The sequence below is a fragment of the Hyperolius riggenbachi genome, chromosome 3 (genome assembly GCF_040937935.1).
Source record: "Hyperolius riggenbachi isolate aHypRig1 chromosome 3, aHypRig1.pri, whole genome shotgun sequence".
Classification (NCBI taxonomy): domain Eukaryota; kingdom Metazoa; phylum Chordata; class Amphibia; order Anura; family Hyperoliidae; genus Hyperolius; species Hyperolius riggenbachi.
The window spans coordinates 391,463,378-391,489,737 of NC_090648.1; positions in this window are offsets into that span (position 1 = coordinate 391,463,378).

Below are 26,360 nucleotides of genomic sequence, written 5' to 3' on the forward strand. Positions count from 1 at the left end.
CGGTAGTGCTGTGGATCCTATCTCTCGCTTGTCCCTGTTTTCCTGTGTCTGTCTTGTCTGCTACGACCGCTTGCTGGAGGCTCGGTGAGGTAACCGTTAAGCAAGCGTTCGCGTCCTCTGTTTCATGTTTGTCTGTCGATGGTTAGTTAGACGTGCTTGTCTCTATTGTGCTTATCACGTGGAGACCGCGCATAACCACGTGCACTGTTGCGAATGAGTGCGGTGTTCGCGGTTAGCTAGCGTTTGTTATTTTCGCATCCTCTCATTGTATGATTTGCCTTTGCTATCCTCGTATTCTGTTCTGATCTGCCTTGTGTCACTTCTGGCAATCGCCTTTCTTGCAGTTGCGTTTCTGTTTCATATCTGCTGATGTGTGTGTGCGGTCGCGGGGTGGCGACTAGATTGGCGCACACACATACAATCTGTCCCTTTGCTCGTTCTCATTCGCAATCGCTTCTCTTGCGATTGCGTTCTGCGCTTCGTACAATTCCTGTCTGGCATTTGTGGAGGTACAGAGGATTGGTTCCTCTGCACTCCCCAGCGCCATCTGCCGACAGGAATTTCCCTCTACGGGTGCGTAGCACCTTTTGCTGGGTGCCTGCAATTATACGCTTGTGGAGGATTTCCGCCGTATCAGCGCATGCGTTGTGCACTGCTCACGGAGAAAGTTCCACAATCGTTACAGTATTCTGTGCTAAACCTAGCGTTTTGATTCCTAAACACCTCCTAAACACATTCATTGTACTTTTATATAGATAGATAGTAATTTGATTGTTTGAAGTCAGCTAGTGTGTACTGTATACTGTGCTAGGCTAGTGTTAGTCTGTGTGCAGGCTAGGCCTGCTAGCCTAGGGCAGCCTTAGCTTACTACTAGCTTAGGTAGGTTAGGGATTCTAGTTAGTTGTGTACTATAGTAGTTTAGTTAAATTGTACTGCTGCTGTTTGCTGTAGTCTGCTAGTTTATAGCTTCAGTACTGTTAGTTAATACTAGTTAGTTACCAATTGACTGTTACAGGCCAGCATCCCTTGTGTGACTGACATTTGCCGGCCCACCCTGTTGATTGCGTCTAACCGTGTGTGACCGACCGACTGTAATTGGTCACCCACTGTCTGGCAGTTAGTTATATTGTGTACTGTTTAGTACAGCAGGCGTTTAATAGTTACTACCTGCGCGTACAACCGTACTACTACTAGGTAGGTGGTAGTCTCTCTTCCACTACTACTACCACCCACCCACCCCTCCATTTAATTTTTTTCATTTCTTACTGTGTGATTTATTACCTTTCTGTAGTAAATTGTTACATTCGCAGGCCAACATCCCTTGTTGTCACCTGCTGTAACTGTCATTTGCCGCCGCCGGCACACCCTATTGATTGCGTCTGACCGTGTGTGACCGACCGTAATTGTCACCCACTGTCACACGAGTTAGTACTGTAGAGACTCACTGTTATTAGTACTACTACTACTACTACTACTACTACTACTACTACTACTACTACTACTACTACTACTACTACTACTACTACTACTACTACTACTCAGGGGAGGACTGGCCAGGGGGGAAGGGGGGAGATTTCCCCCCAGGCTGCCTCTCATTTAATGATTTAGGGCTGGTACAATGCCTGGGGCATTCAGGTTTTTGTATAAGGTAATGTGAACCACTAGGCTGGCTGAGGGAAATAAATGCCCAATTACAGAGCAATTAGAGGGCGGGCAAACTGGTAAATATACACAGCATGATGCAGAGCAGAGGCTTGCCTACAGGGTCCATGGGAAAAAATATGTCTGGTCTTTCACCATTGTTAACTGCATGTGCACAGCTACATAAGATATTGTCTAGACTAAAAAGTTTTTTACAGTCCCTAGACTCCTGAAGGGCAGCTTACAAGACAGTCCCTAGACTCCAGGAGGGCTGCTGGCATACAGTCCCTAGACTCCAGAAGGGCTGCTTGCAGGACTTGTGTGAGAGATGAAAACCCTGGCCGTTGTAACTCAAAATGTATTATGTGCCCCCGATGCAAGTGCATTTATACTTTACCTGTCACGCTGTCCCTCGAGTGTCCTTGCTGTATTTACCACGTGACTACCAGCATATACAGTGGTGTGAAAAACTATTTGCCCCCTTCCTGATTTCTTAATCTTTTGCATGTTTGTCACACTTAAATGTTTCTGCTCATCAAAAACCGTTAACTATTAGTCAAAGATAACCTAATTGAACACAAAATGCAGTTTTAAATGATGGTTTTTATTATTTAGTGAGAAAAAAAAACTCCAAATCTACATGGTCCTGTGTGAAAAAGTGATTGCCCCCCTTGTTAAAAAATAACTTAAAGGTGGTTTATTACACCTGAGTTCAATTTCTGTAGTCACCCCCAGGCCTGATTACTGCCACACCTATTTCAATCAAGAAATCATTTAAATAGGAGCTATCTGACACAGAGAAGTAGACCAAAAGCACCTCAAAAGCTAGACATCATGCCAAGATCCAAAGAAATTCAGGAACAAATGAGAACAAAAGTACTTTAATTGAAATCTATCAGTCTGGTAAAGGTTATAAAGCCATTTCTAAAGCTTTGGGACTCCAGCAAACCACAGTGAGAGCCATTATCCACAAATGGCAAACACATGGAACAGTGATGAACCTTCCCAGGAGTGGCCGGCCGACCAAAATTACCCCAAGAGCGCAGAGAAAACTCATCAGAGAGGCCACAAAAGACCCCAGGACAACATCTAAAGAACTGCAGGCCTCACTTGCCTCAATTAAGGTCAGTGTTCACAATTTCACCATAAGAAAGAGACTGGGCAAAAACGGCCTGCATGGAAGATATCCAAGGCGCAAACCACTTTTAAGCAAAAAGAACATTAAAGAGAATCTGTACTCTGAAATTCTTACAATAAAAAGCATACCATTCTATTCATTATGTGCTCCTGGTCCCCTCTGTGCTGTTTCTGCCATTCTCTGCTGCAAACCTGGCTTGTAATTGCCAGTTTTAGGCAGTGTTTACAAACAAACTAACCAGCTTCTAATAGGCTCAGCTAAGCAGAGTGTGTTAGTCACACAGAGCCTGCAGGGGGTGTGTACAGCTTCTAGCTAATCACAAGCAGCCCTGCACATTCCAGTCTGACTGCCTCAGCCTGACTGTGCCGACTATAGAGAGAAGATTAGATCATATAACAGAGATAACACAGCTACTGTGCAATTAGGAAAAGCTGCAGTAAGCCAGACCACATTAGAAAAGGCATAGGAACTTATAGCATAGAAGAAATAAAGATAAACAATTTGTTACAGAGTCTCTTTAAGGCTCGTCTCAATTTTGCTAAAAAAAATCTCAATGATTGCCAAGACTTTTGGGAAAATACCTTGTGGACCGACGAGACAAAAGTTGAACTTTTTGGGAGGTGCGTGTCCCGTTACATCTGGCATAGAAGTAACACAGCATTTCAGCAGAAGAACATCATACCAACAGTAAAATATGGTGGTGGTAGTGTGATGATCTGGGGTTGTTTTGCTGCTTCAGGACCTGGAAGGCATGCTGTGATAGATGGAACCAATGAATTCTACTGTCTGCCAAAAAATCCTGAAGGAGAATGTCCGGCCATCTGTTCGTCAACTCAAGCTGAAGCGATCTTGGGTGCTGCAGCAGGACAATGACCCAAATAACACCAGCAAATACACCTCTGAATGGCTGAAGAAAAACAAAATGAAGACTTTGGAGAGGCCTAGTCAAAGTCCTGACCTGAATCCTATTGAGATGTTGTGGCATGACCTTAAAAAGGCGGTTCATGCTAGAAAACCCTCAAATAAAGCTGAATTACAACAATTCTGCAAAGATGAGTGGGCCAAAATTCCTCCAGAGCGCTGTAAAAGACTCGTTGCAAGTTATCGCAAATGCTTGATTGCAGTTATTGCTGCTAAGGGTGGCCCAACCAGTTATTAGGTTCAGGGGGCAATTTCTTTTTCACACAGGGCCATGAAGGTTTTGAGTTTTTTTTTCTCACTAAATAATAAAAAACATTATTTAAAACTGCATTTTGTGTTCAATTATGTTATCTTTGACTCATAGTTAATGTTTTTTGATGAGCAGAAACATTTAAGTGTGACAAACATGCAAAAGAATAAGAAATCAGGAAGGGGGCAAATAGTTTTTCACACCACTGTATGTGGTGTCATTTGGGCTGGGGCTTCTGTAAAGGGGCCTCTAGTTTATGTTTTCCCCCAGGCCAAAAGGTACCAGCCCTCCCCTGTACTACTACTACTACTACTTAAAAAACAAATTCCATTTTTTATTGACACTTACTACCAGTCAGTCACTCACCATCACCACCAACCCAGACTTTATTAAGGTTTACACCCTTTCCCGCCGTTTTCTACACATTTGTTTATTCGTATATAATTGCAAAATGACTGGCAGAGGTAGAGGACGAGGCGCCACCAGGAGAGGCAGCGCCATTGCAGCAGCCACTGCCAGCAGCAGCAGCAGGTCTGTGACTGGTCCGCTGCCAGCCACTGACCGCAGAGTTGTGGAGGAGGAATCAGAATCAGAATCAGAATCAATTTTATTTCGCCAAGTAAGTTTGCACCTACAAGGAATTTGTCTTGGCAGTTGCTTAACAAACACAAACACAAGCGAAAACAATACAAGTGCAGACAATGAGCCTGATTCACAAAGCGGTGCAAAGTGTTTGCAGCACCCCCCGCTTCGCGCGAAGCTCCCATTAAGCCCTATGGGACTTTGCGCGCGTACGTACGCGCGGAAACTTCGCGCGAGTTAGAGCACAAAGCGGTGATAACTTTGCTGGTGCAAAGGTTATCACGCCTAAAGTCTTTTAGGCGTGATAACTGAGTTATCACCGCTTTGTGAATCGAGCCCAACGTGTATATTACAAGTCAAGGACATTATAAGTATAGTGGCAGTAACAGTATAAGTATAGAAGCAGAGGCGCAACAGCAGCACGTTGCGCCCATCTTTGCGATGGGTCGTCGCCCCCGGCCCATTAAGGAGAGTCAGGCGCAGGCTGTGGTGGAACTGATGGTGGTGCAGGAAGCCACCGTTTCCAGCCAGGCCTCCAGCAGCAGAGAGACCAGTGCCACCACCACCAGCACTCCGGTCTGCAGCAGGCCTCCACCACCGCTTGAGGTCACGGTGACCCCATTGACCAGCCTGCCCTCAATGAGCTCGGTCTTCACCCCAGTGACTGCAGCCATGTACAGGGATGTTGTGGAGAAGTTTGAGCAGGAGATAATGGGGACATCATCATGCAAGGAGGAGTTGGAGGTGGAGCAGTTTGTTGTTGGCGCTGATGAGGAGGGGCAAGATGCAGGGGATTTTGGGAAACTGGATGTGGTTGGGGCTGGCTCAGAGGACATGTTTAGGGATGATGATGACATGCTGGATCCTCCCTATGTGCCACCACCAGTACCACCAGCACACTTGCTTGAAGGCAGCTCGTCATCGGAGGAGGAGGTGTCTCTGGCGCAGACGCATGGCAGCAGCAAGGCGGCAAGCACAGGGCGTGGAAGGCAGGAGCCACAGCCTGCTGCTTCTGCAGCTACCACCACCCGCAGCAAACCTCCAACCAAACCAAAAAAGGCACAAACCTCAAAGGCCACCAAAAAACCCCAGCCCTCAAGCTCAAAGGGCAGGTTGAAGTCCCCAGTCTGGCGGTTCTTCACTAAGTGCACAGAGGACCCGACCCGTGCAATTTGCAACAGTTGCAAGGTCAGTATCAGCAAAGGTCTCGATCTCCTCAAGCTGAGCACCTCGTGCCTGTCGACCCACTTAGAGACCTGGCATTTTGAGGATTTTTGTGAGTATGAGAAGCTGATGCAAAGTGGCGCAGGCAGTGGTCAGAGCCAGAGAGCCACTGCACAGATTTCTGCAGCAGCAGCAGCAGCATCCCACCCAGCAGCAGCAGCAGGAGCACAGCAGCAGCAACTCACTCCTCCTCCTCCCCCGGGCAGCCAGTCCTCAGTTGCCTCAACAGCTCCCTCCACAGTGGCCTCCTCATCCTCCCGCGCAGGCAAACGCCCCCAGACCCTGCTCAGCGAGTCCTTTCCCGGTGTGACCAAGGTGTTGCCTCCCGCTCACAGGCGCATTCGGGTGCTGAACGGGTTGCTTGCCCGGGCCATGTGCTCCCAACTCCTGCCATATTCCTTCGTGCAGGAGGGGAGTGACATGAGAGCGCTGCTGCATTTTGGGATCCCGGAGTGGCAAGTCCCCAGCCACCACTACTTCTCCCGCACGGCGATCTCAGCACTGCACCGGTTTGTCATGGTGAACGTGGGCCGCGTACTCGATCACGCTGTGAGTGCGCGGATCCACATAACCATGGATTCATGGAGCAGCCGTTTTGGGACAGAATGCTATCTGTCCTTTACGGCACACTGGGTCAGCCTGGTGGAAAGCCCGAGTGAGGAAGCAGCAGGTCCACCCTCGGGCGCATCAGCAGCAGCAGCAGCGGCACCAGTCGTCCACTATGTGGTGCCACCACGCGGGGTCAGGGGATAAGCAGCAGCTCCCGCCGCCAAGCGATAACGCAACAGCAGCGTGAAGGCCCGCCACTGTCAAGCGCTGCTGGAGATGGTCAGCCTGGGGAAGAACAGTCTGAAAGCCAACGTGCTCTGCTACCTGAGGGAGCAGGAGAAGACGTGGCTGACCCCCAGAGGCCTCCGAGTCGGATTGGTGGTGTCCGACAATGCCGCCAACCTGCTGTCTGCCATCATCAGGGGACATTTATCCCACATCCCCTGCTTGGCCCACGTCCTGAACCTGGTGGTGCAGAAGTTCCTGCGCACCTACCAGGGGATGGAGGAGCTGTTGGAAGCGGGGCAGAAAATTGTGCGCACTTTCCGCCGCTCAGCTGCTGCTGCATCAAAGCTGGCAGAGATCCAGCAGCGCGAGGGCCTTGTCATCGATGTGCCGACTCGCTGGAACTCCACCCTCGGGATGTTGGAGCGGCTGGTTGAGCAGAGGAGGGCAGTCAACTGGTACATCGTGGAGGCCACCCTGGAAGGCAACCCCAAACTCCAGCTCCTCACCAACGCACAGTGGGGGCAGTGGTAGCAGGTCTGCTTGGTGTTGGCTCCCTTCCTGCAGGGAACCAACCTGGTGAGCCAGGAGCGGGCATCCCTCTGCCAGTGGATGCCCTTTGTTTGTCTGCTGGACAGGGCACTTGGCGATTTGGTGGATTTGGGGGAGGAGGCCCGGCACCAGCTGGAACAGCAGCCGCCTGCGCAGTCCACTGCTGTGCAGGAATTTGAATCCCTGGAGGAGGATGAGGAGGAGTTGGAGGTGCTGGACGTCGCTGCTGAGGGGGAACAGCGGAGCGCAGCAGCAGTGGTGCGAGGGTGGAGAGAGGAGGAAGAGGCTCAGGAGCCAGAGGAGGACGCTGACCCTGATGTCTCTGTGTCATGGACCACCCTGTTCCCCATGGCAGCGCACATGCTGCGTTGCCTGCGCACAGACCCCAGGGTGAAGCAGATGCAAGCGAGGGAGGATGCCTCAGTTTCTGCCTGCTACAGGGCGTGAGCAGCGCACAAGCGAGTTGCAGCAGCTCCTTGTTTGGCGACTGGAGGAAGCCTTCCCCCAGGCTTCCACCCCCTCTGTCCCTGTCCAGCCAGCACAGCAGCCGGTGCCTGCTGCAAGCAGCAGCAGCGTCAAGCGCCCAGGAGACCTGCTGTCATTGACGCAGGCACTCTACATGACGGTAGAGCAGCCGAGAGAGGAGGTGAATGCAACAGCCACCTCCTCTGAAAGCCACAGCCAGCGCATGACCCAGATGGTGGCTGAGTACATGGGGTCCTTCAGTGGGCTTTACACCGGCAGCGTGGACCCCATGAAGTACTGGGTGGAGCGGTTGCACATCTGCAGTGAGCTGGCGCAGTACGCCCTGGAAGTCCTGTCTTGCCCCCCTTCCAGCGTGCTGTCCGAGAGGTGCTTCAGTGCGGCCGGTGGCGTGGTCACCGAGAAGCGCTCTCGTCTGTCCACAGAGGGAGCGGACAGACTGACATTTTTGAAGATCAACCAGGCCTGGATTGAAGGCACGTTCCTGGCACCTACTGTCGGCGAGAGGAGGACATGAGGTGCCTAGGAATCATTCTTTGACAACATAAACCTTCATTCCCGGGGTCCTGATAATTTGGCTTGGTGTTTCTTCACTTGCTGTGGTAGTAACGCTAGCTACCATGGCCCGTGACATGGCTGCTGCTGCCACACATCACTCCTCTTCCTGCTGCTGTTGCTGATGTATTTATATATTTATAAATTTACTGCTTTATTTATGAATTTATTTATTTGTGTATTTATTTATTGTATTTATACAGCGCTAACATATTACGAAGCGCTGATTTTCATCCTCCTGCTGTTCACCACACAATGCATGCCTGCTGCTGCCACACGTCACTCCTCTTCCTGCTGCTGTAGTTATCCTGCTGTCTGTACTCCCACCGCCAGGGTCCACAGAATACATTGCCTGCTGCCATTCACCACTCCTCCTCCTGCTGCTGCTATAATTATCCTCCTGCCTGTCTGTGTTCGCACCGCCAGGGTCCACAGAATTATGCGCTGCTGCCATGCGCCACCGCTAGCTATTATGCCACTACAATAGCTATACTGTTGTATAAAAAAAAAAAAATTCTGAGGTGTCTGGGTTGAAAACTGTGCTGTCCCAGTTGTGCATTGGGCACAATGTGGGCTGCATGACTGCTGTCCGGAACCTCCTCCTGCTCTTTGCTGTTTATTTTCAGCCATGGTACCAACGCTAGGTACCATTGGCCTGTGACATTGCCTGCTGCCATACGTCACTACTCCTCCTCCTCCTCCTCCTGCTGCTGCTATAGTTATCCTCCTGCCTGGCTGTGTTCCCACCGCCAGGGTCCACAGAATTATGCGCTGCTGCCATGCGCCACTAGCTATTACGCCACTACAATAGCTATGCTGGTGTTGAAGATAACATTTTACAACAGTACAGTTCTGTAAGGGAAAAAAACAAAGAATGTTGGTGGACGGTGAAGAAGAAGAGGAATAACCATGTGAAGAAGAAGAAGAACCAGGTGAAGAAGAAGAACCAGGTGAAGAAGAAGAACCTGGTGACGAAGAAAAGAACCAGGTGAAGAAGAACCAGATGATGTTGACGAAGAATAAGAAGATGAACAAGAACCAGGTGAAGAAGAAGAGAAGACCCAGGTAAAGAAGAAGAATAAGAGAAGAACCAGGTGAAGATGAAGAAGAGAAGAACCAGGTGAAGATAAAGAAGAGAAGAACCAGATGAAGAAGAAGAAGAAGAGAAGAACTAGGTGAAGAAGAATTAGATGATGATGATGAAGAAGGAGAATAAGAAGACGAAGAAGAACCAGGTGAAGAAGAAGATGAAAAAACAATTGAAGATGAACCAGGTGAAGAAAAAGAAGAACTTAAAGAACCAGATGCCAGTGAAGAAGAAGATGATGAAGATGATAGTAATGAATGATTGATGACAAGAAACAAAAAGAGGGTAAAACATAAAAAGAAGATGGTGAAGAAAAAGATGGAGAGAAAAAAAAGAAGACGGTGACATTGAATAAACAAGAAATGCTGAAAAAAAAGTTTTCCATCACATTTTTCTTTTCTTTTTTTTATATTAGACCTATTTACATGTGATTTCCCTTTAAAAAAAAAACCCCATCCGAATTTGCGAACACGAATTTTTCCCGAATTTTTTTTATGCAACCTGAACCAAATTCGAATCCGAACCAAATTCGCCGATCGCATCTGAATCCGAATTTTCCGCAGGCCCGAATTCGAATGTACCCGAATCGAATTTTGGTACATTCGAGCAACCCTGCTCATATGTTGTTCATAAGCTCTCCCAATATCCATCAGCTCTATTTATACATAGCTACCAATAATCTGTTTCTGTTATAGTCATTGGTGGTTCTTACAATCTGTCCCCATCCAAAGGTAGGCCCCAACATAGTGTCCACTTATATCTACTTATAGTCATCGTTGATCTCAAATTACTAGCAGCAGTCATTGGGCTTGATTCACTAACCGGCGCTAAGCCGGTTAGTGTTCCCTAAGTGTTAGTGTGCGCAAACCATGGCGTTAGGTGGTTTGCACCCACACAGTTGAAACAATCCCGCTCACTGCGCGTGCAGCGCGGGCAATAGTGCGCATTGCTGGCCCTTAAAAGTCGCACCCGATGCGATAAAAATGACGCATCGGGTGCCCGTTTAGCAGCGCTATGATGTGCCACTTCAGGGGCACCCAATGCATCATTTTCATCGCATCGGGTGCGACTTTTAAGGGCCAGTGGGTGTAATGTTATTGTCGCACCGCGCACTAATACTGGCGCACCCGCACTGCGCGCGCAGTGCACGGGGACGCGCGCAAAGTAGATTTGCGCACACTAGCGTCCAAAAAGGGCTTTTCACACCGGCGCTAACACTTAGCGCTGGTTAGTTAATCAAGCCCATAGTTGGCTACCACAATTTTTAAACCCTGTAATTAGTAATAATATCATATTTTACATGTGTATTTCATTAAGTTGTAAGTAAGAAAAATACTAATTAACAATTGTATACAGGGCCGGATTAACGACCAGGCAACAAAAGCAGTCGATTGGGGCCCCATTCAGAGTCAAAGGGGCACCATCAGCACATAACAGCAACATGCCGCACACACCGGGGCAGCCGAGCTACTGGTTGCTATGGGCAACAGCCCACTTTCCTCTGTGGGTGCACAATGCAGGGAATAGCAGCGGCAAAATGCAGAATGAGAGATGAATGGCTGGGACATTTGCACTCAGGGGCTGGGGCACCCCTGTGAAGAGGCACCAGATTTCACAGCAGCAGCACTTTCCCTCTGCATATACAGCCTGGCAATAGCAGAAAGCTCTGGACACCGCCAAACCGAAAGCCGTTCCCCAGACAGAATTACATAACCACCCCCACCACCAAAAAAACGATTTCCTCCCAAATTAGACAGCCACCATGCAGACTCCATCCCAGTGAATACCATAGTCCAGCAGAGAAGGCAGCCGCAGCGGGGGAGAATGACAGCACCAGATGACTCACATTCACCTATTGCGATCCAAGCAATAGAGGTCCCGTCATCCGGAGCCCATCTGTCTCCTCTAGAGTGCTGCCACTCTGTTACTACTACTATTACTAATTCCTACTTCCTGTCTGATCTGAGAATCAGGAAGTTCAGAGCGAGCGGCTGCACTGTAGAAGAGACAGATGGGTTTCAGATGACGGGATCTCTATCGCTTGGATCATGGATAGGTGAGTGAACGTTTGCCATCTGCTGCTATCATTCTTGCTGCAGCTGTGGTTCTCTGTGGGAAGGGAGGGAGGAGTGGGCAGCGGCAGAGCGTATATTAGCAGGAGGGGGACCTAGGAGGAGAGCCTGGCTCTGAAGACAATCAGCAGCGCACGGCATCATTTGACAAGACAAGACAAATAACATTTATATCGCGCTTTTCTCCTGGCGGACTCAAAGCGCCAGAGCTGCAGCCACTAGGATGCGCCCTATAGGCAGTAGCAGTGTTAGAGAGACTTGCCTAAAGTCTCCTAATAGGTGCTGGCTTACTGAACAGGCAGAGCCAAGATTCGAATCCTGGTCTCCTGTGTCAGAGCCCTTAAAGGGACTCCGAGCAGTGCCTGTGGGTATGCCTTTAAGAATACCCACAACTAATTAATTACATCCTCACACCTACCAGCATGATGTTTGTAATTATATCCCCCTGGGTTCCTTATATTTTATTGCATTGTGCTGAATCGAGCTGCCGACTTTGGAGAAAAGTCGTCCTGTGTAATACAATGTAACTATGGAAAGATGCATAGCATTTTGAAGCTCTCTTTCTTCTCTTTCCAATGATAGATAAACTGCCACCCTACGCCTTTTAGTTTTCGCTATTTTCGCAATCAAAATTGCTGTGGCCATGATTTCGATCGTGAAAATAGCAAAAACTAAAAGGCATAGGGCAGCGGTTTATATATCATTGGAAAGAGGAGAAAGAGAGCTTTAAAATGATATGCATCTTTCCATAGTTACTAAACTGCTCAGTCCCTTTAACCATTATACCATTTAGCCACCGCTGACAGGATGGCGAGGGCTGGTTTATGTGCTGATGGGGCCCCTTTGACTCTGAATGGGGCCCCAAGTGACTGCTTTTGTTGCCTGGTCGGTAATCCGGCCCTGTCTGCAATCATGCATGGGACTGAGATATGCATGGTGCGACTAGGTGCAGGTCATTGGAGGATCGGAGGGGGCGGGCTGGTATGTGCCTGTGGACCAGACCAGAGATGTAAGTCGGGCAGGTCTTGTGCACTGATGTGCAGGCCAAGCACAGGATTTTGAAATTGATCCTAAAGCTGATGTGGAGGCAGTGTACTATAGGGCTTTACAGAGCGGAGTTGAATAGGCAATGAGACTATGTTTGTTTAGGAAAATAAAAAATACATAATTCGCTTAACTGGTGCTTCTTTTGACCTCTTGAAGATGTCCTGTGCCCGCACCAGATCATTTGGTCCACTGCTGTGGCTGAGTTTTGTTTTACGAGCCACCGCGTGTCCTTGCTCCTTGCTCCCGTCTCTGTCCTGCACAGGCACAGGATGTTTTCAGGGGGCTGATAAAAGCCGCAGGTAAGTGACTCTTTTTTTTTGGGTGGGTGGGTCACATTTAATGTTCACTTTAAAGGGGAACTTCAGCCTAAACAAACATACTGTCATTAAGTTACATTAGTTATGTTAATTAGAATAGATAGGTAATATAATTTTTTACCCACTCTGTTTTAAAAGAACAGGCAAATGTTTGTGATTCATGGGGGCTGCCATCTTTGTCATGGGGGCAGCCATCTTTTTGGTTGAAAGCAGGTGACAAGGAGCAGGAAACACAGTTCCAAATGTCCTGTGTCCTGATAACCCCTCCTAGCTGCACACGCTAGGCTTTAAATGTCAAATTCAAAATGTAAAAAAAGAAAAATTTGCACCAAAACAGCAGAACGAGAGCAACAACATCAGAAATCCCATCATGCTTTGCTCAGCATCAGGGGAAAAAAGCCCGGGCAGTTTTCTTCTACGCAGCTAAAAATGAGGCTTGGATAAGAGAAACAAAGTTCTGATGCTGTGAAACTGTTAAAGAAACACCAGGCCTTTTCAGTGCTGCTGAGTCGATTTTTAGTCCGGACGTTCACTTTAAATAAAGTAGGGTCTTTTCTAATCATTTTTGAAAATACTAATAAAAATAATTGTATTTCGACTAAAAAGTTAACCCTTTTTATCCATTTTATGACATGTATGTTTCACAATATATTATGTATTATTTTTAATTATAGCTGGAAATGCTCCACCCCCCCTGCACAGTCCCAGAGCCAGCAGCGACGCCGCAGAGTGGCCAGGCCCAGCTCCTCCCGGTCTTCCTCGCCAGGGCCTTCCCACCACAGCCAACGGCGAGTGGCACGGAGAACAGCCCAATATGGTAAAAATCTTGAACTTTATAATTAATATCCCATATTAGGTTAACTCAAGTCAGGGCCTGTTTCCATTACATGCAATGCGGCTACATAGCCGCATACCACCGTGGCTGTCCTGAAACCAATGCATGGTAATGGAACAGTTTCCATTGCATGCGGGTTATGCGTAGAGATGTAGCGAACGGTTCGCCGGCGAACGGTTTCAGGCGAACTTTGGGGGTTCACGTTCGCCTGGACCAAGCGAACTTTTGCGGAAGTTCGATTCACCCCATAATGCACTATGAGGGTCAACTTTGACCCTCTGCATCACAGTCAGCAGGCACATTGTAGCCATTCAGGCTACACTAAGCCCTGGAGCCCCACCCCTTATATAAGGCAGGTTTGCCGGCCATTACACCCACTCGTGTGCCTGCTAGAGACAGACTAGGGACAGCTGCTGCAGACTTGTTCTTCTAGGGAAAGATTAGTTAGGCTCTTGGCTTGCTCCTGTCTGATTGTTATTGCTAAAATAGCACCCCTCAACAGCTCTTTTGAGAGCTCTAATGTTTTCCTGATGTGTTTTTTTGTGTGTGTGTGTGTTGCTCACTGAATTATACAGCCCTATCTGCTGCAGCTGGACCTTGGTAATTGTTATTACCGTGCCAGCCAGGCACTTCCTAACTATCTATACTGGGACACCTACCTATGCCTACCTAACTACTGGGGCACCTACTTACCTATACAGGGACACCTACCTACCTACCTATACTAGGGGGATCTACCTATGCCTACCTACCTATACTGGGTCTCCTACCTATGCCTAGCTAACTACTGGGTCTCCTACCTATGTCTAGCTAACTACTGAGGCACCTACCTATGCCTACCTACCTATACTGGGACTTCTACCTATGCCTACCTACCTATACTGGGACTCCTACCTATGCCTAGCTAACTACTGGGACACCTCCCTATGCCTACCTACCTATACTGGGTCTCCTACCTATGCCTAGCTAACTACTTGGACACCTACCTATGCCTACCTACCTATACTGAGTCCCCTACCTATGCCTAGCTAACTACTGGGACACCTACCTATGCCTACCTACCTATACTGGGACTCCTACCTATGCCTACCTACCTATACTGGGTCTCCTACCTATGCCTAGCGAACTACTAGGACACCTACCTATGCCTACCTACCTATACAGGGTCTCCTACCTATGCCTAGCTAACTACTGGGACACCTACCTATGCCTACCTACCTATACTGGGTCTCCTACCTATGCCTAGCTAACTACTGGGACACCTACCTATGCCTACCTACATACAAGAAGATAATAAGGTCGTTGCTTCATTGTGGACAGACCAAATTTGATCAGCTGGACAGTCACTGTTGTTCTATCATTGAGCTACCACAGCCCGGCGACCATATGGGCTTGAAAACCGCCACGGCCTACACTCTCGCCACGGTGCGCACCGGTCCAGCATGGCCATCACTACGCAAACAGCTGTTTGCGGTGCGTTACACAGTGAGTTTGGTGCGTCAGTGTGAAGCAGAACTCTAATTACACTCCCTGATTGATGTATACACATGCAAGATGTTTTTAAGCACTTTAGGCCTGCAATTTAGCATTCAATGTCATTTCTGCCCTTAAAACGCTGCTTTGCGTCACATCCAGATTTTTCCCCGGGACTTTGGGCATGTATCCCACTCCGCCATGCCCCCCTCCAGGTGTTAGAGCCCATGAAATATCTTTTACATCACTTTTGTGGCCAGCATAATTTTTTCTATTTTTCAAAGTTCGCATCTCCATTGAAGTCTATTGCGGTTCGCAAACTTTTCGGCGAACCGAACCCTCCGCGAAGGTTCGTGAACGGAAAATTGGAGGTTTGCGACATCTCTAGTTATGCGGAGCGTTGCAGTGATCCAAGAATGTGCAGCATGCTACAGATTCTCGCACAGCTGCATCCGCCTGCGCCCGTGTCCCATGTCCTCTATTCACTTCCACATCAGGAGATGCAGAAGTGATGCGAAGACAAGCAGAAGTGATTTCATATGAAAAGGTTGCCGCATCAGCATCACTTCTTTAGTGGAAACGGGCCCTAAATGTTATTGTGTAAGCTATGCATTACAGGTTATTTTTATTTTTTTCCCAAAGAAACCATACCAAACACATTGGCCTAAATTCACTAAGCTTTATCAAACACTTTACCAAATGTTTGACAATTTACCTCATGGGTAAAATCTAATTTTGAATTCTCTAAGGTATTATAGATTTATTGAACGTTTTATCGATAAAACATTCTATAAATCTATAACGCCTTAGTGAATTCAAAATGAGATTTTACTCATGAGGTAAATTATCAAACGTTTGATAAAGTGTTTGATAAAGCTTAGTGAATTGAGGTCATTATATCAATCACATGAATCACTAAATGTATTAGTGTAATGGTGGCATTGTTTCATATAAAAAGTATTTTTCGGACTATAAGACGCACTTTTTCTCCCCCAAAAGTGGGGAGAAAAAGTCCCTGCGTCTTATAGTCCGAATGTATGACCAGGTGTTCCCCACAAACAGGTGTAGGACATAGCGGAAGCCCTTACCTATCCAGCTGCGGGCTCCGAGTCCTGCATCCTGCATCATCCAGCATGAGGGATGAGCGGCACTTTTGCTTCCCGGATGCCCTGCGCTCGGTCTGTGATTGGCGGCAAAGCACGTCTCTGGCTACCCCACTGCTATCTCTGCTTCTCTGCCAGAGACCCGGGCTGATGATCCTGCTGTGCTGACGAGTGTCACTCACCCGGAATCCTGTCCTCGCTGCCACGTGGTGTGTTTGTAGCCGCTCCACCACCGATATCGCTGCTTCTCCGCCGGGATCCTGTGCCCGGTGGCACGTGGTGTGCCTGCAGCCACTCCACCGCCGATATCGCTGCTTCTTTGCCGTTGACCCAGGCCGATGAGCTGCGCACCCTGGAATCCTGTGCCCGATGGCACGTGGTGTGCCTGCAGCCGCTCCGCCGCTGACCCGGGCCGATGTTGTTGGGCTGATGAACTGCGCACCCTGGAATCCTGTGCCCGGTGGCACGTGGTGCGCCTGCAGCCGCTCCACCGCCGCTGACCCGGGCCGATGTTGCTGGGCAGATGAGCTGCGCACCCCAGAATCCTGCGCTCGGTGCCACGTGGTGTGACTACAGCCACTCCACCACCGCTATCACTGCTTCTTCGCTGGTGACTCCTTCGCTCTCTGGCTCACCATGTGTGCAGCCGCTTCTCCAACCCTGTCACTACTTCGCTGGACCTTCTGCTGGGCTGCCTCTTACCCTGATATTCACAAAGGACGTAAGAGTGGCACTTGGGCTCCCATCTGTGATCAGGGGGCGAACCACATGAGCACCTCCTGCAATGGCTCCAGCTCCACCACCGCTGCTGATGAAAGACCCCGCCCGACCCTGCCACTGCAGAGGACCTGGAGACTCCATGATTCCAGACCAACAGCTGTGGATCCTGTGTCCCTGGCAGCATGCCTCTACGGGTATTAGAATTGTTGTATGAATAATATATTAGTATTTAGTGTAGGTTGTGGGGGCAGTATAGCTTAGTGTAGGTTGTGGAGGACAGTATAGCTTAGTGTAGGTTGTGGGGGACAGTATAGCTTAGTGTAGGTTGTGGGGGACAGTATAGCTTAGTGTAGGCTGTGGGGGACAGTATAGCTTAGTGTAGGCTGTGGGGGACAGTATAGCTTAGTGTAGGCTGTGGGGGACAGTATAGCTTAGTGTAGGTTGTGGGGGACAGTATAGCTTAGTGTAGGATGTGGGGGACAGTATAGCTTAGTGTAGGTTGTGGGGGACAGTATAGCTTAGTGTAGGCTGTGGGGGACAGTATAGCTTAGTGTAGGCTGTGGGGGACAGTATAGCTTAGTGTAGGCTGTGGGGGACAGTATAGCTTAGTGTAGGTTGTGGGGGACAGTATAGCTTAGTGTAGGATGTGGGGGACAGTATAGCTTAGTGTAGCATGTGGGGGACAGTATAGCTTAGTGTAGGCTGTGGGGGACAGTATAGCTTAGTGTAGGTTTTGGGGAACAGTATAGCTTAGTGTAGGTTGTGGGGGACAGTATAGCTTAGTGTAGGTTGTGGGGGACAGTATAGCTTAGTGTAGGTAATGGGGGCAGTAGGGGTTAGTTAAGCTGGGCAGTGTAATATAAATAGAGACAGACTGGGAGTGGAGGAGTGGGAAAGGACCATAAGATGTCTGTGCACTATAGACTCACTAAGTTTCAATTAATCTTTTTTTCCAGAGTTTTTGTCTTCTGAAACTAGGTGCGTCTTATAGTTCGGGGCGTCTTATAGTCTGAAAAATACGGTAATCATTGTATATCAACTATTTTCCCCATTTTTCAACAGTTTCTCTAGCCTCTCACCTCAGGGTGAGAGGAGAACTGCGGAGGATGCAGAGGAAGGTTCGGGAAATTCCCATTCTGAAGCAGCAGGTCCTGGAGCTGTGAGAAAGATCAGCCTGTCATGAGGAGCTAATTGCGCAGCTGATGGGCATCGGGGGGAGACCTGATGCCTAACTTTTTTTAATTTATTTTATTTTATTGTAAATAGTTTTTTGTACTAACTGCCTATGGCAGATAAGCAGATAAGGCCATTTGAAAATACAGGCGTTAAAGAGAAACTCCGACCAAGAATTGAACTTTATCCCAATTAGTAGCTGATACCCCCTTTTACATGAGCAATCTATTCCTTTTCACAAACAGAGCATCAGGGGTCACTGTATGACTGATATTGTGGTGAAACCCCTTCCACAAGAAACAAGGAAAGTACGTACTTTCGGCAGTTTCCTGTCTGTGAACCTTGTTGCATTGTGGGAAACAGCTGTTTAGAGCTGTTTCCAACTGCCAAAAACCATGCAGCAGATACATCACCTGCCAACAGTAAAATGTTCATTGGAGTTCCTCTTTAAAGAGAAACTCCAACCAAGAATTGAACTTTATGCCAATCAGTCAGTAGCTAATACCCCCTTTTACATGAGAAATCTATTCCTTTTCACAAACAGAGCATCAGGGGGCACTGTATGGCTGATATTGTGGTGAAACCCCTCCCACAAGATACAAGGAAAGTACGTACTTTTGGCAGTTTCCTGTCTGTGAACCTTGTTGCATTGTGGGAAATAGCTGTTTACAACTGCCAAAAACCATGCAGCAGCTACATCACCTGCCAACAGTAAATTGTTCACTGGAGTTCCTCTTTAAACAATATGTCTGCTTCCATGAATCAGGAAGTAGAAGTTGTGCAGATTTATTTTAGGATTTGTATCAGCTGTAACAAATGTTTTTTGTTTAAAGGTTATTATACTATTGTGTATCTTTTAGAGCAGAGAGGATGTTCTCACTTCTCAGTATACATTTAACTAAAGGATTATTAGGAGCACCATAGTAATACAGTGTTTGACCCCCTTTCGCCTTCAGAACTGATTTAATTCTACATGGCATTGATTCAACAAGGTGCTGAAAGCATTCTTTAGAAATGTCGGCCCATATTGATAGGAAAGCATCTTGCAGTTAATGGAGATTTGTGGGATGCACATCCAGGGCACAAAGCTCCCATTTCATCACATCCCAAATATGCTCTATTGGGTTGACATCTGGTGGCTGTGGGGGCCATTTTAGTACAATAAGCTCATTGTCATGTTCAAGAAACCTATTTCAAATGATTCAAGCTTTGTGACATGGTGTATTATCCTGCTGGAAGTAGCCATCAGAAGATGGCTACATGGTGGTCAAGAAGGGATGAACATGGTTAGAAGCAATGCTCATGTAGCCCGTGGCATTTAAACTATGCCCAATTGGCACAAGGGTGCCTAAAGTGTGCCAAGAAAACATCCCCTACACTAGAGTGACCATATTTTTGTGGGTCCAACCTGGGACGGGGAGGGGGGCGTGGGGGGGGGGGGCGTTGCGCGTGCGCGCCGCGTCAAAAAGTGGGGAGGACTGAGCGCGCAGCGGCGAAGACTGGGGGGGGTTGCCCGTGCCGAAAAATGGGCGTGGCCATGACATTGTATGGGCGGAGCTAACGTAATGATGTAACAGCGAGGCATAAGAAAGCAGTGTTTACGCCATGATGTGGACAAACGAGACTTTGCATCATGGGTGTGCAGAAACTGTGTGATGCTAATAGTATACCGTAACCACAAAGCAGCAAACATAGCCATCTATGACCATTAAATAATAAATGTAGTAACAGTTACCCCGGACACCAGAAAATAAACGCAATAGGCAACATGTCAGCACAAAATAACCGCAATGCGGGCAACATGTCAGTACAAAATAAACGCAATGCGGGCAACATATCGGTACAAAATAAACACAATGCGGGCAAACATTTCACCAGAAAAGAAACGCACTGCGGGCAAACATTTCGCTAGAAAAGAAACGCACTGCGGGCAAACATTTCGCTAGAAAAGAAACAATGCGGGCAAACATTTCACCAGAAAAGAAACGCACTGCGGGCAAACATTTCGCTAGAAAAGAAACAATGCGGGCAAACATTTCACCAGAAAAGAAACGCAATGCGGGCAAACATTTCGCTAGAAAAGAAACAATGCAGGCAAACATTTCCCCAGAAAAGAAACGCAATGCGGGCAAACATTTCACCAGAAAAGAAACAATGCGGGCAAACATTTCGCTAGAAAAGAAACAACGCGGGCAAACATTTCACCAGAAAAGAAACAATGCGGGCAAACATTTCGCTAGAAAAGAAACAATGCGGGCAAACATTTTGCTAGAAAAGAAACGCAATGCGGGCAAACATTTCGCTAGAAAAGAAACAATGCGGGCAAACATTTCACTAGAAAAGAAACAATGCGGGCAAACATTTCGCTAGAAAAGAAACAATGCGGGCAAACATTTCGCTAGAAAAGAAACGCAATGCGGGCAAACATTTCGCTAGAAAAGAAACAATGCGGGCAAACATTTCACCTGGAAAAGAAATCTAATGCGGGCAAACATTTCACCTGGAAAAGAAAGCATTTACTCACCTGGCAGAAGTGTCCGGCCTCTGGCGCGCTGCTCCGTCCCGGGACCATCTTGTTCCTCCTGCTCTTCTCTCCCGCGCTGACAGGGCTACGGCAAGATGGCACCCGAAGCCCTGTACTGGAGACACAAATAGGTCTCCAGTACAGGGCTTCGGCAGCCATCTTGCCATAGCCCTGCTCGCCTGCCGGTGTCGGGAACAGACACCGGAAGAGGAGGCTGGAGCGGGGCTGCAGGCAATGAACTGGCACGGCGTCTATAGACGCCGCTGCCAGTTCATTGAGGAGAGAGTGGCCAGAGTCCCGAGGCCGGGACGTCCCGCTGCTGAAAGCGGGACGTTTCCCGGGACCTCATTAAGCCTGGGACAGCGGACCCCGAATCCGGGACGTGTCCCGGGCAATCCGGGACGTCTGGTCACTCTACCTACACCATTACACCACCAGCGTGCACAGTGGTAACAAGGCATGATGGATCCATGTTCTCATTCTGTTTACGCCACATTCTGACTCTGTGGAGACTCATCAGACCAGGCAACATTTTTCAAGTCTTCAACTGTCCAATGTTGGTGAGCTCGTGCAAATTTTAGCCTCTTTTTGTCATTTGAAGTGAAGATGAGGCAGTGTACATATCCCATAAACTGACAGTGGTGGGGGGAGCAAAGATTAATGCGCAAGACAAAAAATGAAGTCTGTACAAAAAGTTTATTGAATACCAACTAACAAAAATGTAAAAACATTTAAAACAGGGCCAGCCGTCAATCAAGCCAACAATATAGATCCCTGGTAAATAGCAATGGTAGTGGAAAGCACCGTTAACTAGAGATGTCGCGAACCTCCGATTTTCAGTTCGCGAACTTCCGCGGAAGGTTCGGTTCGCGGAAAAGTTTGCAAACCACAATAGACTTCAATGGGGAGGCGAACTTTGAAAAATAGAAAAAATTATGCTGGCCACAAAAGTGATGGAAAAGATGTTTCAAGGGGTCTAACACCTGGAGGGGGGAATGGCGGAGTGGGATACATGCCAAAAGTCCCGGGGAAAAATCTGGATGTGACGCAAAGCAGCGTTTTAAGGGCAGAAATCACATTGAATGCTAAATTGCAGGCCTAACGTGCTTTCAAACATCTTGCATGTGTATACATCAATCAGGGAGTGTAATTAGAGTACTGCTTCACACTGACACACCAAACTCACTGTGTAACGCACCGCAAACAGCTGTTTGTGTAGTGACGGCCATGCTGGACTACTGCGCAACATGGCGAGATTGCTCTTCCTCACTCAGTGATGTCAGGTAATGTGTGACTTCCTTCTCAACTTTCCATGGCATTGTTAAAAAGCTTACGTTTTGTTTTTAAATTACATTTTCTACTTGCTGTGTACTTGTTCAGTACCGCTACAATGAGAATCCTGTGGAGGCGGGCAAGTCTGCCATTGTGACCCCGGGTAATGGCCGGGGAATGAGGGGTTTGAATCCAGTGTGGAGCCTGAGCAACAGCTACCACTACACATCCAAGGAGGGCAGCGGGCAGGCATGCACGCCCGCCCGCCCCGAGGTAGTGACCAAAAATAACAATACAGGAGGAGGACTTTCGAGGCCCTGCTGTGTATTTGAAATGAACGTACTTTAAATCCTTTAAAGAGGAGCTGTTAGGTATAAGGTCTCAGAGAAAATAAACACATATATCAGTAGCTAAATATTGGCTGTACTCAGGGGAGGACTGGGACCTTTTGGCCTGGGGGGACAACACAAACTAGAGGCCCGTTTCACGGCATCCCCAGCCCAAAGCCATATCTTTCTTGTGTGCAAATCTTCAAATTGTGATGACTAACAGCCCCAGACACACACACACACACACACACACACACACACACACACACACACACACACACACACACACACACACACACACCTGTACCTGATGCCAAACCCCATTTCTCCGCACAATTTACCTGTCTGTGTCTGATGCCTAACCTTAAAGGAGTTATCAGGCTTTTTTTTTTTTATGAAAATAAGTGCTACTTACCCAGGGCTCGTCCAGCCCCAAGCTCCCAGCATGTCCCTTGCCGCAGCTCTGCAGTCAGCTGTTCGCTGCCGCTGCCTTCCAGCCCCCGGCGATGACATCAGGCCGACTGCGCCTGTGCATCGCCGGGGACTGGGAGGCAGCGGCAGCGAATGGCTGACTGCAGAGCTGCAGCGAGGGACATGCTGGGAGCGTGGGGCTGGAGGAAGCCCGGGTAAGTAGCACTTATTTCATTAAAAATGCCTGATAACTCCTTTAAACAACACACACACACACACACACACACACACCTACCTGGTGATGCCTAACCCCACTCCTGCCCACCCACCATACAAACTACTTGTCTGACACCTCCCCCCCTCCAACTACCTGTTTGACAGTGCCTAACTGCCTGCCTCCCCCCTCCCCTGCCGCCAATCACACCACAGGAAGAAAAACGTTCCCCCTCAGGCCAGGGTCAGAATGGGGATGATTATCACACAAAAAAAACCTTAGAGGGCACTGGCCTGGGCAGAGAATTGAATTTGACAGCAGTAACAGGCAGGCAGCAAAGTGTGTGTACGTCAGTGACAAGAAGGGAGAAGAAGTACAGAAACAAAATTTATAAAAACCACCTTCTCCTCTGGCAACCTGGACCCGACCTCCTCTATCCTCCTGCCTCCTCAGTCCTACACCTTCTCCTCCTCCACAGCAGCAAGCAGCTATAGGTGGCATCTCCGACTCCCAGCCCCCAGAGTGTCCGACTCCTCCAGCCTGGACAGCCAGCCAGCCACTCGTAGCCGCAGCTCCAGGCCCCCAGCCCCCCAGCACAGAAAGCTGAAGAGTGAGACAGCTCACTCCGACAACACTTCAGGCACAGCAGCACAGGGGAGGACTGTGTCCGACTCCTCCAGCCAGCCACTCGTAGCCGCAGCTCCAGGCCCCCAGCACAGAAAGCTAAAGAGTGAGACAGCTCACTCTGATGACACCGCAGGCACAGCAGCACGTTGCGGGCGGCAATGGCTCCAGGTTGGGGGCGGAGTCAAGCAGGGTCAACCCACCGGGCCGGAGAGGACCTAAGCTATTTGTGTCCTTGTGCCGCTCACATTCACCGCAGGCGCGGCCACGCACAAGGGCACACCATGGCCGGCAGCCTCAGCCCCTTCTCTGATTGGATATTTCAACTTGCCGGGAAATATCGCGCGAGGTTGCGATCCCCACTGCGAACCTGTCACCTGTGGTATGTGTGCGGCCGCTGCGTACAGCAGCGGCAGGCCCTAATTACTTAAGATTCGGGCAGCCCGGGGGGCAAATGCCCCCCATCCCCCTGGGCCAGTCCTCCCCTGGCTGTACTTACATTACATATGTATTTCACTGTCCACGTTTGGATTTCACAGAATCTTTATATAGTATTTGCAGAGAATGATGCTCCTGACAGCTCATGGCAGGTTCCATGTTTGTCTGTCTCCTATGAAGCCAAATGTGTCGTCATGTCCTGCCTGCTTCCTGATGATTCCACTCACAGAAAAGCTCGTACTGAGTAACAGTACTGTGCAGTGAATATTAATTAGCCATGTGGCTAGGAACAATAGCGGACTCCTGCAGTGTACTCTGCCCGGAGTTTTTTCAATGTTGTGAGCTGCTGCTTTTGTAACACGAGCCCTGTAACTTATCAATAGCAGCCGAGGGGAGGGCCCCAGAATGCTTTGCAGTATGGTATGCGGCTTGCGGCTTCTTAAGAGCTTGGGTCTAACAGCTTTGCTGATAAGCACACATCAAATGAAAGAGAGATTTTTATCTTCAGTGTTGCCTTTTTGGCTTCCTTCTAAACTGCTTAACACAGGAGAATAGAGGTTTAAATTAGCTTTTGCAGCCTGACAGTTACTCTTTAACGAGAACCAGTTATGGCGGGCAAAGATGACACCACATTCCTTTCACGAGAATCATATGGAGGCGGGCAAGTCTGCCATTTGTGACCCCGGGTAATGGCCAGGGAATGAGGGGTGGAATCCGGTGTGGAGCCTGAGAAACGGCTACCACTACACATCCAAGGAGGACAGCAGGCAGGCATGCATGCCCGCCCCGAGGTAGTGACCAAAAATAACAATACAGGAGGCGGACTTTCGAGGCCCTGCTGTGTATTTGAAATGAATTAACTTTAAATCCTTTAACGAGAACAGTGCTGGGCCGAAATTACGCATGAGCGTAATTACGCATCGTAATTCAATGTAAATGTACGCGTAAGCGTTACGTGTAACTTACGGTCTTACGCGTAACTATTTACGCGTAAGACCGTAAGTGGTATCGTAATTACACTGTCTACCGTAATTGCTAGGCATGCGTAATTTTACGAACACTTACGCGTAATTTTACGCGTAATTACTAACGTAAAATCTCCCATTTTCTAAGAGTAGCCAATCAGTCAACATCCTAAGCAACCAATAGTATCTTCTCCCGCCCTTCAGTATAAGCGTACGTTTTGACGCATACGAATGATATGTACGCAATAACTGTCACATTGACGGCTATTGCGTACATATCGTCCGCATGCGTAAAAAAATATGCATTAATGGGTATTACGGCACTACGCGTAACATTGTAGTGTAAGCGCCTTCATTACGGTATCCTTACGCGTAATTGCGTAAGTTTACGCGTAATTACAGTGATGTACCGTAGATAATTTCCTACGCCGTAACCGTAATTGCGTAATGCGTAATAGCGTAAAATTACGCGTAATGATCCGTAAGCGTAGATATTTCCATTACGACCAGCACTGAACGAGAATCCGTTATGGAGGGCAAGTCTGCCATTGTCACCGCGGGGAATGAAGGTTGGAATCCGGCCCGAAGTGGGAGCCTGCTGAGACCCATGCTGTAGCTGCCCTTACCGTGCTTTGCAGACCAGGCATCTGTGGTCAGATGGACCCTTGAGCCAGCGGAAGACAAACCAAGTCGAAAGCATTTGCCAAGAATGTTTTACGGAGGGCAACGTTTTTTGCCCTTTTTTAAAAAATTTTGAAAATGATAGATGGTTGTATTTTTAAATTGTTTGAAAGTTTAGATGGTTATAATTTTAAATTGTTTGAAAGTTTAGATGGTTGTATTTTTAAATTGTTTGAAAGTTTATATGGTTGTATTTTTAAATTGTTTAAAAGTGTATCCATTCTTCCTCCCCCCAGCCACGAACAATACCATGGGAACGTGGAGCAGCAGAAGCCCCCTGTGACGGCTGCCGCGGTTGTTCTCCACGGCTTGTCTTTTGAGGGGTGCTGCTTTTCCTCAGGTGTTCTTGCCATAGCTGTTTGTGCCTTCTCTCCAGGTGCCTTCGTAAAGCACTTGTCCCTACGTGACAGTTGGCCTTTCCACAGCTCAATTTTTGCTGGCAGAGACAACAGATGGCTTTGCTCCGATCTGAGACACACACGTTAAAAAATTTCCAAACCGCTGAGCCCCCCTGGGCTGATGGCGTTACGGTAGCATCAGCAGCTGACGTTGAAGGGCATGTTGGCTGTCTGGCCATAGCGGGCGATACATGGCGCCGGACACTGCCCCCAGCTGTTTCTAAGGATGAGCTCCCTCTTGTATTGCGTTCCGGAGTTGGAGCCTGATCAACGTCTACCACCACACATCCAGGCAAGGAGGTAGTGACCAAAAATAACAATACAGGACTCAGGAGGACCTTTTGTGGCCCTAATTGAAATTAATTAACTTTAAATCCTTTAATGGGAATCCGTTATGGAGGGCAAGTCTGCCATTGTCACCGCAGGGAATGAAGGTTGGATTCCGGCCCGAAGTGGGAGCCTGCTGAGACCCATGCTGTAGCTGCCCTGACCGTGCTTTGCAGACCAGGCATCTGTGGTCAGATGGACCCTTGAGCCAGCGGAAGACAAACCAAGTC